At 40.3% G+C, this 16,528-nt stretch overlaps 1 protein-coding gene across 2 annotated transcripts in view; it reads left to right on the forward strand.

The window, feature by feature from the left end:
* LOC306983081 (chemokine-like protein TAFA-5) overlaps positions 1-16,528 on the forward strand; it is a 217,915-nt gene that overhangs the window by 173,906 nt on the left and 27,481 nt on the right. The gene's annotated exons all lie outside the window — the stretch shown is intronic.

Below are 16,528 nucleotides of genomic sequence, written 5' to 3' on the forward strand. Positions count from 1 at the left end.
GACCTGCTTAGCCAGTACCTGTCAGCTGCCTCCAGAGTCCTACAACCCGACAAGGCTAGGTAGGACTCCATCCTCAGCTTAACAGCATCCCTTACTTCTGACCACCACCACCAGCAGGTTTGGGGGATGCCACCACGACAGGCACCTCAGCTACGAACGGCTCAGCCCCCTTGGGAGTGTCTTTTTGTCTAGCACACTACCTTCTTGGCTTCTCAGTGTCCATCAGAGCTCACTGTAAACCATTGATCACATGAGCCTCCCAAACTGCCACCACATGTCAAGGTCTCTGTATGTCTGCCCTTTCCTATTGATCCTTTAAAATGCCAAGTATAAAACTGCATAAGCACGAGCGGCACTTCAAACCCCAGTACACTCATCCGCATACACCCCCAAATAGAGCACAAGAGAGATTTTTAACCCACTTACAATGAGAAATGTAATTATAAATGAGCATCATTGTGTGCTGAGGATGTCTAATTAAGCTGGTTATTGGTGTGGTGCGCAATGTCTGGCAATCTTAAATAAAGTGCGTTGGCTGTAATCATGTCTCCATTCTTCCGTGTCTGCATGTACTGTTCATTACCATCAGCTTTTGCAAAGAGAAGATTACTTTATTGCCTCTTTTGTCAAATAATGTGTGAAACAGGCTTGTTGTAAATTATTGTTGCAAAAAGAATTATATAAAAGTCCAGCTTCCAATGGCATACACAGTCATGCTTTCAGAATCGTATTAAAAAAAGCCCAGATGGACTCGCGTCAGTGAACGTTTTGTGTCTTGTCGTGTAAATACATTGCGTGCTGTCTTGAGAAACCTGATGTTTAAATATATGTGTTGTAAACTGCCTGATCTCAGCCATTTACCTACCTCGCCTCTTTGTGTTTAAAAGCGATCAAGAATTGGTACATTTGAAACTGTATTTATGAGTTTCTAAACATGTATATTGTATGTAAACATGAAAGAAAAGAGTCTGAAATGCAACAGCATCATCAATAACACAACACTTGCCTAAGCCTTTATGGTTTTATCTTTAATACAACGACACGGAGGTATCAGCCATCCACATCCCTGTCTAAAGTTTTGCCATTAATCTAAACTTGGCTCATAGATATATAAAAAGAAGTAGCCAGATACAATCAAAGGGGGAGGCAGATTGGACCGATTTTGATCTATAACTCATCACTTTTGTGGCACACAGTGAGTTACTTGGGGCAGCCTGAGCCTGTGGGAGTGTGCAGTAGATTGTTTCCTGATACAGCAGTTGGGACGAAATGACATCATCAAACACCAGTCCAAAGGCACAAATACACACACAGAAGAAAAGGAAGAACGGCTTGATTTAATTGTTCTGTAGATACCAGAGGTGGGAGTAAGTCACTGAATGCAAGTCGAAGTTGTGAAGTTCCACGTCCCGAGCAAGTACATGTCAATTGGTCATGGGGTCAAGTCAAGTTGTAGCTTTTGTCAAGTCAAGTCACTCTATGTTCTGCAAGTCGAGCGCTTTCACTGTCGGGCTGTTAATACTTCTTTTCAAACACACTCCCAATCAAAAGTTTAAGACAGTTGATAGTTGGATCTAAACAAGGTCCAACGTATAACTTCAATATGCAACAAGAAATGAATGTTTTATTGAAAACAACAAATAAACTGAAATAGTATTCACACTGCCATGACGTGGAATAACCATGTTTGGGTTGTTGAGCTGCATAAGCAGGGCCTCTCGTAGGGCGCCATCGCTGCTGAATCTGACCCAAATGAAGGCTGTTACTGGAGCCGACTGCAGCTCAATAACCATCAGAGGCATCTGCGACTCAAGGCCTTCAAAAACCAAAAACGTCTCCTCGTGTCCTTGAGGCCATAGACCTGTCCGTTTGAACTTTGCAAGCGCGCACCAAACATGGGACATTGAAAGGTGGAAGGAAGTTTTATTCTCTAATGAGAAAAAAAGTGACCTTGATGGTCCAGATGGTTTCCAATATTACTGGCGTCACAAGCAAATCCGCCTGAGATGTTTTGACAATCCACAGGAGCCGGGACGTTATAATGATCGGATCTGCTCGTTCCTTCAGTGGAACAAAGGAGCTTCAGGTGGTGCAGGGGCGTCAAACGGCCATTGGCTCTGTGCAGATGTTACAGAGACTGGTTATTGGGCTTCAGTCGGCTCCAGTAACGGCCTTGATTTGGGTCGAGGATTGTCCAGTGTCTTGACAGGCACACATTCGGACCCTCAGGCTTAGTATAGTGACGTTTTTTTGGGTCTTCCGCTTGACTTTTTTGTTCCATAAACCTGGGTTGATGCACTGTGAGAGGCCTAAACGAGAACTATTATTTTTTGCCTTTGCCATCAGAACGTCATGACAGTGTGAATATCTGACAGTGAATCAACAATTTTGGACAGATTTGGCCTTTTGATCAGCTGCAAAAAAGCCTATTTCAGTTTATTTATTGTTTTCAATAAAATGCTTAATATATATATATATATATTTTTAGTCACACTCCCATTACTTCTTGTTGCATATTGAAGTTCATGGAAGTTCCATATCGCCCGACAAAATATCACAAGTGATATTTAGTCTAGGGACCACCAATTAATTTTCTTATAGGAGAGGTGTGGTTTACGATTGTCCATAGCCGTTTATTGGGCGCTACCAATGTCTATCATGCGTCTGCATGTAGCCATAGCCAATCGTATCAATCATATCGGAAGTATTGCCGTACCCGCTGTAAACTTTCGAGCTAAACTATTTAGTACATGGTCTAAAGCTTGATCGAAAGATGACGTTGCATCTGCTGCTGTCATGTTGGATCTGTGAATACAGATCAGCTAAGTTAAGCCGTTTTTATCTTTTAATCTTTTTGAGCAAGTCGTGCACGCTTTTATTTCAAGCCGTCTGGACTACTGCAACGCACTTTACTCGGGCATCAGCCATAAAGCACTTTCCCGATTGCAGTTAGTCCAGAACTCCGCGGCACGACTTTTAACAGGGACCAAAAAACGTGAACATATCACCCCAATCCTCGCGTCTTTGCACTGGCTCCCTGTTAATTTTAGAATTGATTTTAAAATTTTGTTGTTTGTTTTTAAAGCTCTAAATGGACTGGCCCCGCAGTACATCACAGACCTCATCCAAATTTACCACCCCCCACGCGCTTTGAGGTCTGAGGGCCAGCTCCAGCTCGTGGTTCCGAAGACGAACCGTAAAACCAGAGGGGACAGAGCGTTCGCCGTTGTCGGCCCTAAGCTGTGGAACGCTCTGCCCCTTCACGTCCGTACGGCCCCCACCCTGGAGTGTTTTAAATCTTGTCTTAAGACTCACTTTTATTCTCTGGCTTTTAGCACCGCGTAAGTTGTGTGGTCCCCTGTGTCTTTTTATTTATTTATTTATTTTTTATTTACTTATTTATTTTTATTTAGTTTTATTCTTATTTATATGCATGTGCAGCACTTTGGAAACGTTTTGTTGTTTAAATGTGCTGTATAAATAAAGTGGATTGGATTGGATTGGAATACACTTTTTTACATTTTTTTCATCCGTAAACAAACTACAAGCTTCCATATGTCGAATAGTGCGTCCTCGTCTTGCCGTCCCTCCTCGTTCTGTGATTGGTCCCCAAATCCATGCAAAGATTTTGGCCATGGTCCCCAGGCTGCTGTGCAGTTCAAAATGTTTAGAGCGCACACAGGAGCATGGGTATTCCCAGGCTAGTTCCAACCATGCAAAATGCTAATTTTTGCCATTTTTCAACCGGTCTTAAACTTTTGATCGGGACTGTATTTTTGAATCTACTAGATAATATGCAAATGTAAGTGCATATTCTCGGGGTAATCACCCCCTAACTGGAGGAGTGGCTGCAGCAGATCCCAGGAAATACAGTCCAGAAAAGTGCAGTTCTCGGAACAGCAAAGATACTGTACCCTTAAGCTCCTGAGCCCCCAGTTTGCCCTACCACTAAAAACATGTACAATAGATGAATCCTCCAGCCAGGTGTTTCTGACTGACTATTAGCTTGGTCCCCAAGCACTGGCCCACACTGGCAGCCCACTGCTCCTATGGATTGCCCTAACGGCATTGATGGGTCAAATGCAGACAACGAATTTCCCTACGGGGAAAATACACCATAACCTTTTCAACCAGTTTCTCAATCTTCATTGCGTTTTAATATAAAATACTGCATTTCTTCACATCTGGGTAGAGCCAGATTGGATGGACATTGTGTTGCTCTGATGGGTTGATCTGACTGTCGATAGCTCCCTTCAGACCTCGTGGATATTAGGCCAAGACCCAGACTACACGTCATTTTAAAGAATTGGAAAAGCGTGTCGTCTGGCTGGCTAATCTAACAACAGCAACTACGACTACTACTAACTATCTACAATTACCACTACAATTATTTCGACTCCTGACACAAATGCTGCTGCTTTCTTTCCAGTCCTGTGCTACATTGACATTAGTAGATTAAAAAGAAGTGCTAGCAGCAGTGTAACTACATACATTTTGTTGCTGACCGTGGTGCTGAAGTCTATCTATCATCTACACTGGGCTTGTTTGTGCTTGTGTTACCAGTCATGGTCCAAAGTGCGTTAAGATCACTGGGGTGAAGAGGTAGGGGGTCCTATTATTAAGGAATTGTTGTGGAATGTGGTCAGAGTGGTCAACACTATATTTGGAGTTGTTTGGTTTAAAAAAAGACAATACTACCATTTGGTCCCAAACTAGTACTTTAAGTATGCCATGGTACTGAGACACTGTGTCCCTGATACAGTGTGGACTAAAGCCTATGCCGAAAACAAAGGCCTTGGGACTGTACATCTGTACACAGGCTGACACAACATGCACACCAAGTTTTGCACAGTTCCATCCAAACATGCATGTCTGATACCAAAACAACTACAATTCTACCATAATCAAGCCAGAAATGCCTTCATTTGTCATGGCACCACACCAAGCCACTTGTAAAACATAAACAGAGCAACTAATGACAAAACAGCACAGTTAAGTTAATATTTCAGTTCACATCCGATGTCAAGGCCAAGCTCTCTCTTTGTCAATAAGTGGGCTGTTCCTGCAGTGCAGATTCATGCGCTTTTTCTGCGATGGGATTTGCAAATAGACCAGTCAAATTAAAAGCACCATGCAATCATCGAGATTGACATTTATTAAGATCGCGATTCGATTAAAATTTGATTAATTGCCCAGCTCTACTCTTGCATTACAGCTTGGAGCCTGGTTGGATTCCTGAAGAGAGTGTGCAGAGTTTGGTCTCAATATTTCTGGAAGGGTTTCTTCTCCATATTTGACCTATCCTTTTATGTCACTGGGGCTGTGTCAGGAGCAGTGGAAGACCACAGGGCTTTGCCTGGGGTTCAAAATGGCATGCTTTGATCAAGAGTATAATCCTTTTGTGCAAGCAGGAAACATGTTTTGGGGAGCACACTGTCTGAAAATCAAAAGGTTAGAAGAAGCTGGTAGGTCTGTGAGTGACCGCCCTGAAGATCTAATGAAGCCTGATCAATCTTTGTAATAAAATAGTTTTCTTACAAAAAGTTTTGAAAACACACCAATATCTGGAGCACATGTAGTCGCTCTAATACTGTAATAATAGCTTCAGATACAGCAATGGAGCACACTAAAAAGTACTGAATATATGAGACCAGTAGTGATGAGGCTTCATTTTTTAAACAACAAAAGTGAGAATAAGACACAAAAGTTTAGTACTTCCTTATGAGGTAGGTGTGTGTTTTTGACAAACGTCCGCAAGTATTTCGGCGTTTGTTAGTTTGTTAGTAGTTTGTAGTGACTGATTTTATGTGGACTTCTCCAGCCCCAGGTTAACACAGAGGAGAAAAGGGGCGGGCACAATTCATGGCGGCGCCCACACGAGCCTCCGGAATAAGGTGAATTCTCCAAGCCACAATATACTGCAGCTGCTTCTGCTCACGCATCTACATAGTTATTTAGTTGGAATGATTACTTAAATTGTAGTTCTGGTTCCTTTAGTCTTTATACGTGTGAAGAATGGTGCAGGAGTAATTAACATCAAGAACATAGGGGAAAACTAAGATTAGACTAAAACATAATTGAGGATATATAGATTAAGTTAGTGGTTATGTGCTGTTAGATTGTTTACAATAATTAAAAAGACACAACATCACACAATAGTGAATATTTTTATTGTAATAACATTGAATGTCCATAGGCATTATAGTGCTTTGAATTGCCCACCAAATGTTTTTCTTCGAGGAACATTTTATAGTGTTGATGGCTGGATGATGCTTCCACACGCAAATGAAAAACCTGGAGGGGAATGTAATGAAAACCTCACTCCATAAATGTTTTACATGCTATTTAACTGACACTAGTAATGAGGATAAATTGCAGTGATTGAAACACACACAGTCGATGTGCAGGAACACGAAGCACCCGCTGACTGCAAAGACCAAATGACCTGCAAATATTACAGTATGCACTAACCAGATTGGAAGAAAGCCGCCTTCTGCATAACAGCCACGATTATTAGGCCCTTATCTTCTTCAGGGACCAAGCTTGTATTATCATTCACGCTCATATTGCTGTTTTGCTTAATTGGAATTTGTTTAGCGGGGCTTTGTAAGGAAGCAAACAGGGAATAGGCAGATTTATGGGGAGCTGCGCCAAGTAAAAGGTTATGCATAATTTAAGGAGGATTAGCTTGGATGTAGAGGTCAATAAGGCTAAATAGACATAAATAGCCAACATTCAGGAATAAGTGGGGGCTGCGGGAAAGGTTCAGACACCACCAGCTGAACTGTCTTTACTCGTTCTACAAGAGCAAACCAACTGAGCAGTGATTCACTCACTTTTGGCACAGGTCTGCCAGATGCCCTTTGAAAATGAAAGCTTTTACACCTGTGCAGAAACAGTCTTTCTGAGCACCACTAGATTTAAACCAGATTAAAAACAGGTCTAAAACTAACAAGTCTTCTCATCGACCTCCACGAAGACTAACCCAAAGGATAAATTGGCACTAAGGAGGACTGTAACTGACAGAAGATGTATCAGTGGAACAAAAACATGATATAATGAGATATGCATCAGTGCATGTCATACACATGTATATAGTATTTGTCAAGTCAAATATGGTCAAAAACTTAAGCGGTTGTGTTCACAATGTTGTAGAATTTGATGTCAGTATGGCAGATGGAGAGCAGGGGCTTTAAAGCAGTATTTAGTAACTTGTTTACCTTAATAAATCCTTTCCGTAGTCCCTCTGGGGCTAATACAAGTGTTCATGGGATGATTGGGGGGTCTTTCATCTCCCCCTGGTGTCTCTGGCCAGAAAACGCAATACACAATAATAGAATCACGAAGAAGAAGCTAACAGGCTAACGGGCAAAGCTAACTGCGGGCTAGCACCACTTAAATAGTCTTTACAACAAGTTTGAGTGAAAAAAAGTAATGTGTAATTGGGTTGTGGCACAATGTACAATATCTCTCTCTCCCTTTGTCTTTTCTGTCAGTGTAGTATTTACTCTCACGGACCATTAATGAGTAAAAAAAAACGCGACATGCTACGACACCTGCATGCCTAGGGGCATGAGTTACTTAGTACTGCTTTAACTCTGGAGAAGGTTTGTTGTTTTTGTAGAAAACAAGAAATCACCAAACACAAATTCACATTTGGTTAAAACTTTTGTTTTAAGGAAATCAGTCCTCCAAATGAACATGATAATCTTATGTCTTTTATAAGGCCATACCGCCTTTGCTCTGCCCGATCCTGTCAGATCTCGGAAGCAAAGCAGGGAAGGACCGTTTGGGAGCACTAGGAAACCTTGGTGAATGTAATGTGTGTGAGTGAGTGGTTGGTGGTGGTCAGAGGGGCCGATGGCGCAGTCAGCTGTGGCTACAACCAGTACCTTGCCACCACCGAGTATGAAGTGAATGAATAATGACGACAGTGTAGCGCTTTGCAAAACTTGGTAATACAGGTGCAATACAAGTGTGAGCCATTATTATGATTATTTTTTATTGAATTCAGTGTATTTTTATTCAAGGATTTTTTTTTTCTTTTTCTTTTTGCGGATAGGCCCAGTAACTACAAGTTTAATAATTATGACCAAAATAAACATTATCACAGTAAAAAAAAATACATATTCTAAAACATAGAATTCTGAGCTATCATCCCTTTCGTCATACGACCGTAACCTATAAAGTGTAAAGCATGACTACTCCTCTCTGGCTGAAGCAAAGGCCTTGATTCCCAGCTGTACTGCCAATATTTAGCTCACACACCTACTAAAGTATGAAGCAATTATACCCCATTGTTTATTTCTGTTTGGCGCCGCGAGGCTGTGCTCTACTTATGCTAACTATGTCACTGTGTCATTTAGCATTAGCTTCATCATAGTCACCTTCATTATAGAGGCTCACGTCACAATGGCAGCTCTTGTAACAAGACATGATTTGAACTAGAGTGACGTGCAGCATCGGACACTCACTTTCACCCACTCAGCTGCTGATTTTACACAAATGACTAATTTGGGTTGACCTCAAACAAGATGGTGCGCTCTCAAACAGAAGCTAAATATATAATTGTGGATTTAATGTTATACTGTATAAGGATGGTTTGCTCGTAGAATCTATCTTGTAGAAAAGAAACAGGTGATGAGAAATACTAACCCTATTTCAACATGTATTTGAGTTATACGTTATTAATTATATTAGGTCAACCCAAGTAAGTCATTTGGGTCAGATGCTTTTCCTGATGATTTAACCAGCCACAATATTATGGAGCTGGAGACTGCAGTCTTGCCTAAAGACACAGCATGACAATAGGTTTAGTGAACCAGCTTTCCGAACACTCAAACCGCTGCCAACCTGCGATTATATTTTTTTTGTATTGACCTATAATTGTAATTATTTGTCAATTTCACATTGGAGAATTGATGAGGGGGGAGGAGGGCTGTCACGATAAATACTATATTGACTTATCGTTCAATAAAAAACAGATAAACGATACATTTTGGCCTTGATATTTATCGTCTGTACTTTTATTATAATTTCTTCATTTGTAAAACTTTGATTTTTCACTGCATATTGAGTTTTAATATATTTCATGTCTATTGCAGCTTGTGGTATTTTTGGATATGATGATGCACTTTTAGAATAAAGGTTTACTGTAATTTTTATGAGAGTTGACAGTATCGAGTATTGTTAGAGTCAATAACATTGTTTATCGCGATACTTTCCTGCCTCAATATATCGAACTTCAAATTTGTTGTCGTGACAGGCCTATGTGAGAGGGTGTTTTTAGTTGGAGCTCGTCATGTTTATTATTTTAGTGCCAGACAATTCACTTAAGGGCTTTTTCTGCCTGCCGGGATTACGGCGAACTCACCATTTTTCAGAGGATTAATAGTCCATTGGATGTTGGGAAATCTGACATGTTTGTATCTCATATGTTTATACTTTCACTCTGGCTTTCATATGTAGAATAATAAATCAGAATAATTTCCCCTTTATATTACAATGAGTGCGTCTTGTTGTGATTCCAAGCCCTGCCCCACTCTCCAAGCCTTTCTTCAGAACATACAGCACAGCTTGTTCTATGGACTATTTATTGTAGCAGCAGGAGACCACAGTACACGACTGTGGCTTGCATATGGGCCGCTTCTGTACCAGAGTGGGAGAGCTGTGAAGCCTGTGAATAATGTGTGTGATTGCGCATATGTGATTTGTGGAGGGCTGTGCATGTACCTGCGACAGACCCTCACCGAGCTCCCCACAATACATTACAAGAGCTACACAGGGAGAGAACATACGGAGAGAACAGAACAGCGACACAGGACTTCTGTTTGTCTGGTGGCCTGGAGGAAGGAAAGGAAATACATGCAGTTCTTTCAGTTGTTGCCTCTTTTTTATCACCCGAGCTTTGGACGAGTTCGATTTAAACTAAGACTACAAACAATATTTTATTTAATATTTAATCACCCTACTTTTTTTTTTACGCTGAATATCGGATTGCATATTTGGTTGCTGATGGGTTCATGACTCCTCTATAGGGAGTTCTGGCGTATGTGTTAACATGTGGTATGTGCCGCTTTAAACCTTGACTCCCGATGCTCCAAGCATCTCTGTAGACAGGTCTAAATGATCTCCTCCCTCCGACTCCTGTTTGCACTGACATTTTCCGTGTCCGGCTGCCCTCGGGCTCCTCTGCTCTCTTTTCCATTCTTATACACACACACACGCGAGATGTATGCTCTGTAGGTGAGAATACGTCTGCAAATCTGGGGCTGCTTCTGAAATGTCAGGGAATGTCTGTGAATGAATGATATGAGCCCGTCCTGGCGGTACGCTCACACGCAAGAGGGCTAGCAAAACAAGCCCAGAGTAACGACACACTACACCGGCTGCCAGTTAGTGCCGTAGTGGAAGCAAGGAAACAAGGCCGGCAGGAGAAAAGTGAATTGTGCAACTCTAGAGTACAGGACACACATAGATCATTAATAATTGTATTAAGCACTTTTCTAAATACAATGTCCTTGTTTATTCTTCAGCCATAGAAATAAAATAGCGATAACGCTTTATATTAAGGTGTGCTCATTAAGTATTAATGAGGTATTAATAAGCATTAATAATATGCTTGGAAAGTATTAACACACTGCTTATTATACTTTTATCTGTTAACATACTAATAGACCATTAATGTCACTCTTTAAACATAGCCAACCCTTTACCTAACCCGAACCTTAACCCTAACCCTAAAATGATTACTAATGCTTATTAATACTTAATGAGCACACCAGTAATGCTTTATATTAAGGTGTGCTCATTAAGTATTGATAATGTACTAATAAGCATTGATAATATGCTTGAAAAGTATTAACACACTGCTTATCATACTAATACAATACGCTTATTCATAGCCAACCCTAAACCCTAACCTTAATCCTTACCCTAACCCTAAAATGATTGCTAATGCTTATTAATACTTAATGAGCACACCTTATATACCCATGTATGTTTATTATCATGCACCGTCCCATCCAAATAAAACAAATAAATCATGCAGACATAATATTAAAGGATGCGTCAACTATCAAATCAATTGATTTCACAGTGAAAGCAGGGAAGAAGATTAAAAACTTCTCATTTGGTGAGAGGAATTGTTAATGCTCTTCTGTCTATAAAATATTACTGTCTCCTTCAAATGTTCATTTAGCACATCAAATGAGTGTGGGGCACTTATCTGTGCTTTGAGAAACTTTAGGCAGTAAAAGAATCGAATTTCATTGATCATTTCAAATGAGTAATAAAGTTTTCTTTTAATAACACAGTGTAATATTTCAGCTCAGATCCTCCGGGTAATGGCTTTATGTTTTATATGCAGAGCCGTAAAAGAGATATTTTGTGTCTGGGACTTGCGTATACACATTTCTTTTTCTTTTGCATTCTCAAAGACACTGGGATGAGGTCTGAAAATGTCAGTCAGCATGCTTTCTCATTATTTCTCTCTCTTGAAGTTTTATGAGTGCAGAGCAGCTATTTGGGACGCAAATTCACTTCACCGAAAATCCCGGGCTTGTTTCAAAAGGGGCTTGACAGCTTTTAGTGTGTAGAGACTCATCAAGGGCACCAAACGAGTGGAAGAAATCTTATGAAAATCAGCCAGGGCAACAGAGAGGAAAGAACAATGTGGAGGAGGGGGGAGTAAGGAGCGCACGGAGAGAAGTACAGTGTGGAAGCAGGTCGAACATAAAAGAAAATAATACATGCACAGACTGGAAAGGTATTTCTGAAGCCCCATTAATAGGTTAGTATGTTGCTGGATACATTGGATCAAGTATCACTGTATAGTTAATGATGTAACTGGAAGAGCAACGTCAGAAAAAAAGAAGAGATTTCCATAACTAATGACAAATTCTCCGCGCCTTTTTCACTTTGTTGGGCGACAGGACAGCCCAGAGATTAGTGAGCGCGCTGCAAATACATCTGCAGTGTGGAGACTTCTTCCGTCTTTATTTAGCACACGCCCTTTAGGACTGTGTGTGATATAGTATGACGACATATATCATGTGACCACAGAATATAGTTCACATTATGCATATTGTTATCCCTCCTATATTCTCTTGCACCATATGTTGCCAGTGGTGCGTTCATTGATCTGACTCTGTCTAATGTCCTCTGGATTCTTTCCTCAACAGACTGGGCGAAGTAACCAGCTTCACAGCACGCATGAATGACTGTCGAGAAAAAACAAGCCCTGGCAGATCAGAATATGCACGTCTGGGTGTAGGGCTGGGTACCGTTAAACAATACCAGTTTGGTATTGAGAACAAAAAGGTTTAGGTACCGGTATAGAAAAAATGCAAGTATTGAAAGCAGGTACCAAAAGAAATATTAAATCTTTATATTCAAGTTTTGATGCTGTTGGTCATTCAAAAAGTGGGGGTGAAAATGGAGAGGGGGGAGTCAAATGTAAAAGAAACTGTAGGAGAAAATTCAAATGGAAAAATTCACCCTTAAAATGTTCAATGTTAAAAAAATTGAGCCCTTAAATTCAACAGTAGAAATTCAGAGAGTGAAATTCGCAGCGAAAAATTCACACATAACATCCTGGACACCAAGGCCTGAGCGATCGATCCAGAGTGAGTCGAGCCAAATTCTGGTTCATCGGCAAACAGTGCAAGGGACAAATCAAAATTCTTAGATTTGACTCGTCAACTCCTGTTTCCTCGTTTGTAAGTCCCACCCACAAAAGACACAAACCAATAGGAAACATCCTACGTCTCAGCTCTCAGTCACCCAGGATCGATTGCTTATGCCTTGAGGTCCAAGATGTTCAGTGCGAATTTTTTTCACTGTGAATTTCACACTCTGAATTTTAATTGTTGAATTTAAGGGCTGGATTGAATTTGAATTTTTCCATTATCATTTTTTTCTACTACAAATTTGACACTCTGAATTTCAACTGTTGATTTTTTTATTTTTTTTGACATTGCATATCTTAAGGGTAAATTTATGTATCTGAATTTTTCATTGCAAATTTTACACTGAATTTAGGCTGTTGAATTGGATGTGTTGAAAAATAATACAGTCGATATTTCAAAGGTGAATTTATCATTATCAATTTAAAACCCTTGAAAAATGAAATTCACCATGTTATTTCAGTGTTAAAAAGATCATCTAAAATTCACATTTTAATGACGCAAAAAATCTTCCATATGAGAGAAGGCTGTGTGAGTGAAATCTTTTTTATAATTGACTCTGCTGCTGATCCACTTTAGCGAGCCTACTGTAGCGGGGCACAGATGTGAAAAGGAATAGTTCTTGAATAGGAGATAAAAAATGAGAACTACAGTAAAGGCAATTTGACTCATTCACCTTTGACATCGGCCTTCCATTGACCAGTAATAGCAAGCTAAAGGTGGACACTGACGGCTCTCTGGAGGTTTGCATAGGAGGGTTTTCTAAATGTGTGCACTTTGCATAAAAATGGATACTGTGGTGAATGAGCAAGAACTCTTAACCCACTGAACTGCCTTTCAGTCCAGTTGCATTTGTCAAATTCAGGGCATGAGAAGCTTTAGAAAAAAAAACAAAAAAAACATTGATATCTTCTCTTAGAATGAACATGGTGTATAGTTTAAGGCTTCGCTATTTTCTACTTGGCCGGATATAGGATAACACAATGGTTTCTTTGAATTATCTGTTTGTTGTCCCACACTTGCCCGGCCTTGGGATCAAACCCCACAAAGCGCTATTCACTCTTCCATTGTGCAAGTCACATTCGATTAGAACATAGGGCAGATAACATCACACAATCTATGAGAACAAAATCGTTTTGAATCAATAATACTGTCACGAAATCATTTGAAGAGTTATTCCAGCGATATTTGTTTTAGCTCTGTCCAGCTCTGACTTTTCTCGTGCATGATATTCTGTAATTTGACCCCATATTTTAAACACACACTTCCAATCATTGGGCGTGTTAATCTGTCAAAATAAATGCCTAATCCACCCTTATCTAGCGTCCAGCAGTGATAGCCGGCCTTGTCTCTGTGCTAACTCTGCACTGACCCGCCCATATCAGTTAAGAGTGTACAGTGTGCAATTATCTGTCCTCATGTCTTATCTGGACATCATCTCATATGAGGCCTTTACCCATTTATTACAGAAGATCCCATCTGTCTTTAGGTCCGTTTTGCTGCTTTCACTGAGTAGCCCGGCCCCCACATAAGCCCATCTACTCGGCTGCCATTTCTCAGGCTTGCCGTGCTTTCGGACAGACTGTATTAGCTGAGATGCTGGCTGTTGACATGAGGGTGATGTACCATTTGCTGCACAGATAAGTGCCCTTTGGAGGGTGTAATAATATTCTCTGCTTTTTGAGTCCTCCCCTTATCTCTCTCTCATGCTGATAACTTACAGGCAAAGCAACAAATGCGTTTCCTAGGATCTGTATTTGTGCCTATAGGACTACTGCCGTCTGTAGCTATATTCTATTTCCGCAAACATGCCAATAAACCTCCGAACCAGTCATTGTACATTGACTCTGTTATGTAGTATTATGTGCAGCACTGAGATTTTTCACAGCGTTGCCTATATTCTTGAATTTGATACACAAACAGTTAAGTTTTAAGTTCATGCTACAGTTACAGCAACCTGGATGTGGAAGGATAATAGTCAGGGACCCAAACTCTCAAAAGCTCTTTAAATTGGGTTGAACCTGACATGGTCTGCTATATGTTTATTTGTGTTTTTTCTGTTAACTTTGACCCTAAGGACCAATAATCGGAGGGTCTGCTCTGCTGGAAATATCGCGGAAAAAAATTGTGGCCATTTTAGTGTATGCACCCAGCATTTTTATCAGAAAAATGTGAAAAACGACTTTTTCCCTCAAATCCTCAGTGGGTTGAGTAGGCTGTCAATAAATGCATTCCAGATACACAGAACACATGTGCTGATAACATCCACTGAAAAAAATCGCTCTTAAAACACACTTCTACACATTTTTGTATCAATTTAATGCAAAAAAATGTGTTGTTTTCTCAATTTTTTCCAATAGTTGTATCTTTACTTCATTGGCAATCAACTATTCCACCCAGTTATGGCATCAGTCAATATGCTATTATTTTAAACAGACTGTAGACACATTCCACAGAAAAAATGATCAAAATCCAACCAAAATCATTGGATCTGTGATGATTTAAAGACCAATAAGTGATCAACAGACTCAGAACCTCAGAACTGTCAAAAGTCACTTTTGACACTGGTCCATATTTTGGTTTAGGCCATTTCCAGCCCATTAGATAATGATTTACACCAATGTATTTGGTATCATTGAAAAGACGACATTGTCACGTATCATTTGAGCCCAAAGGTACTACTCTGTAACAATTGCTGTGGAAACCATAGCTCCTCAGACTCAAATGTGAGTACATTTTTTCACAAAATGGCCATAATTTTTTTTTCGCGATATTTCCAGCAGAGCAGACCCTCCGATTATTGGTCCTTAGGGTCAAAGTTAACAGAAAAAACACAAATAAAACATATAGCAGACCATGTCAGGTACAACCCAGTTTTGAGAGAAAGACGCTGAACCCAATTGACATGTACGTAAATGAGACTGACTACCAATACAACTGCACTCTTTTGAAATAGGATCATGGCAGTCTGTCTTTGACCAGACTCACGCCTATACACACACATGTTCATTCATTCAGCTTTGCGCGTCTTCCCCGTCTCTGTGCGCTGTTTCATTCATGCACACCAGACATGATATGAACGCAATTTTCCCCTGTTGTTCTAATTTGCCCAAGGGTGCACGTTACCCTACCTCAATCATGCATGGTAACACATTTATCTCTCCCTTCTGGCCAATGGAGTATACTCTGAATCAGGGGCCACTTCCGGCCCGCGTGATGATTCCATTTGGCCCACAACTTGTAGAGCACAAATCCCAGAGTATGTCAAAAAAATAAATAAAAAAAAAACGTCTCTGGCCCATTCCTGTGCGGCGTTATGAATTTTTCAAGAAATAAACAGAATGCTCACCCCAGCCACTAGGGGGCAGCTTAAATTAAATAAAGGGAAAGAAATTCAGAAGAAACCATTTTTATGAGGCTACAGTCCTGTCAGGCTCCTCAATACTATTGTTCCAATTAAAATATATTTTAATGGAGCTTTTGTTTATGGACCCCTGCAATACACTTCCAGTATTTTTGCCCCTAGCAAAATTTTACTTGGAGCCCTACTCTAAATCTTTATTTATTTATTTATTTACAAACAACGCATGACAATTTATATCATGCAATTTATATCACACAGTCTGTTGATATTAACGTCCGCTTTGTAAAAGGGAATCCCCAGAAGCGCAATGCTTTTGGACAGGGACCCACAATTAAAATATATGCAATATTTATTGTGAATTCCCCTGTAAAATATGTCCCTCATATTTGTCCCTCTGAAACAAACGCCGAGATGCTTGGAGAGGGAATACCTGAAGAGGGAATGCCACCTTTTTTCCGGTGGAGAACCATGGCTTCGG

Source organism: Gobius niger, assembly GCF_951799975.1.
Source record: "Gobius niger genome assembly, chromosome: 2".
NCBI classification, from domain to species: Eukaryota; Metazoa; Chordata; class Actinopteri; order Gobiiformes; family Gobiidae; genus Gobius; species Gobius niger.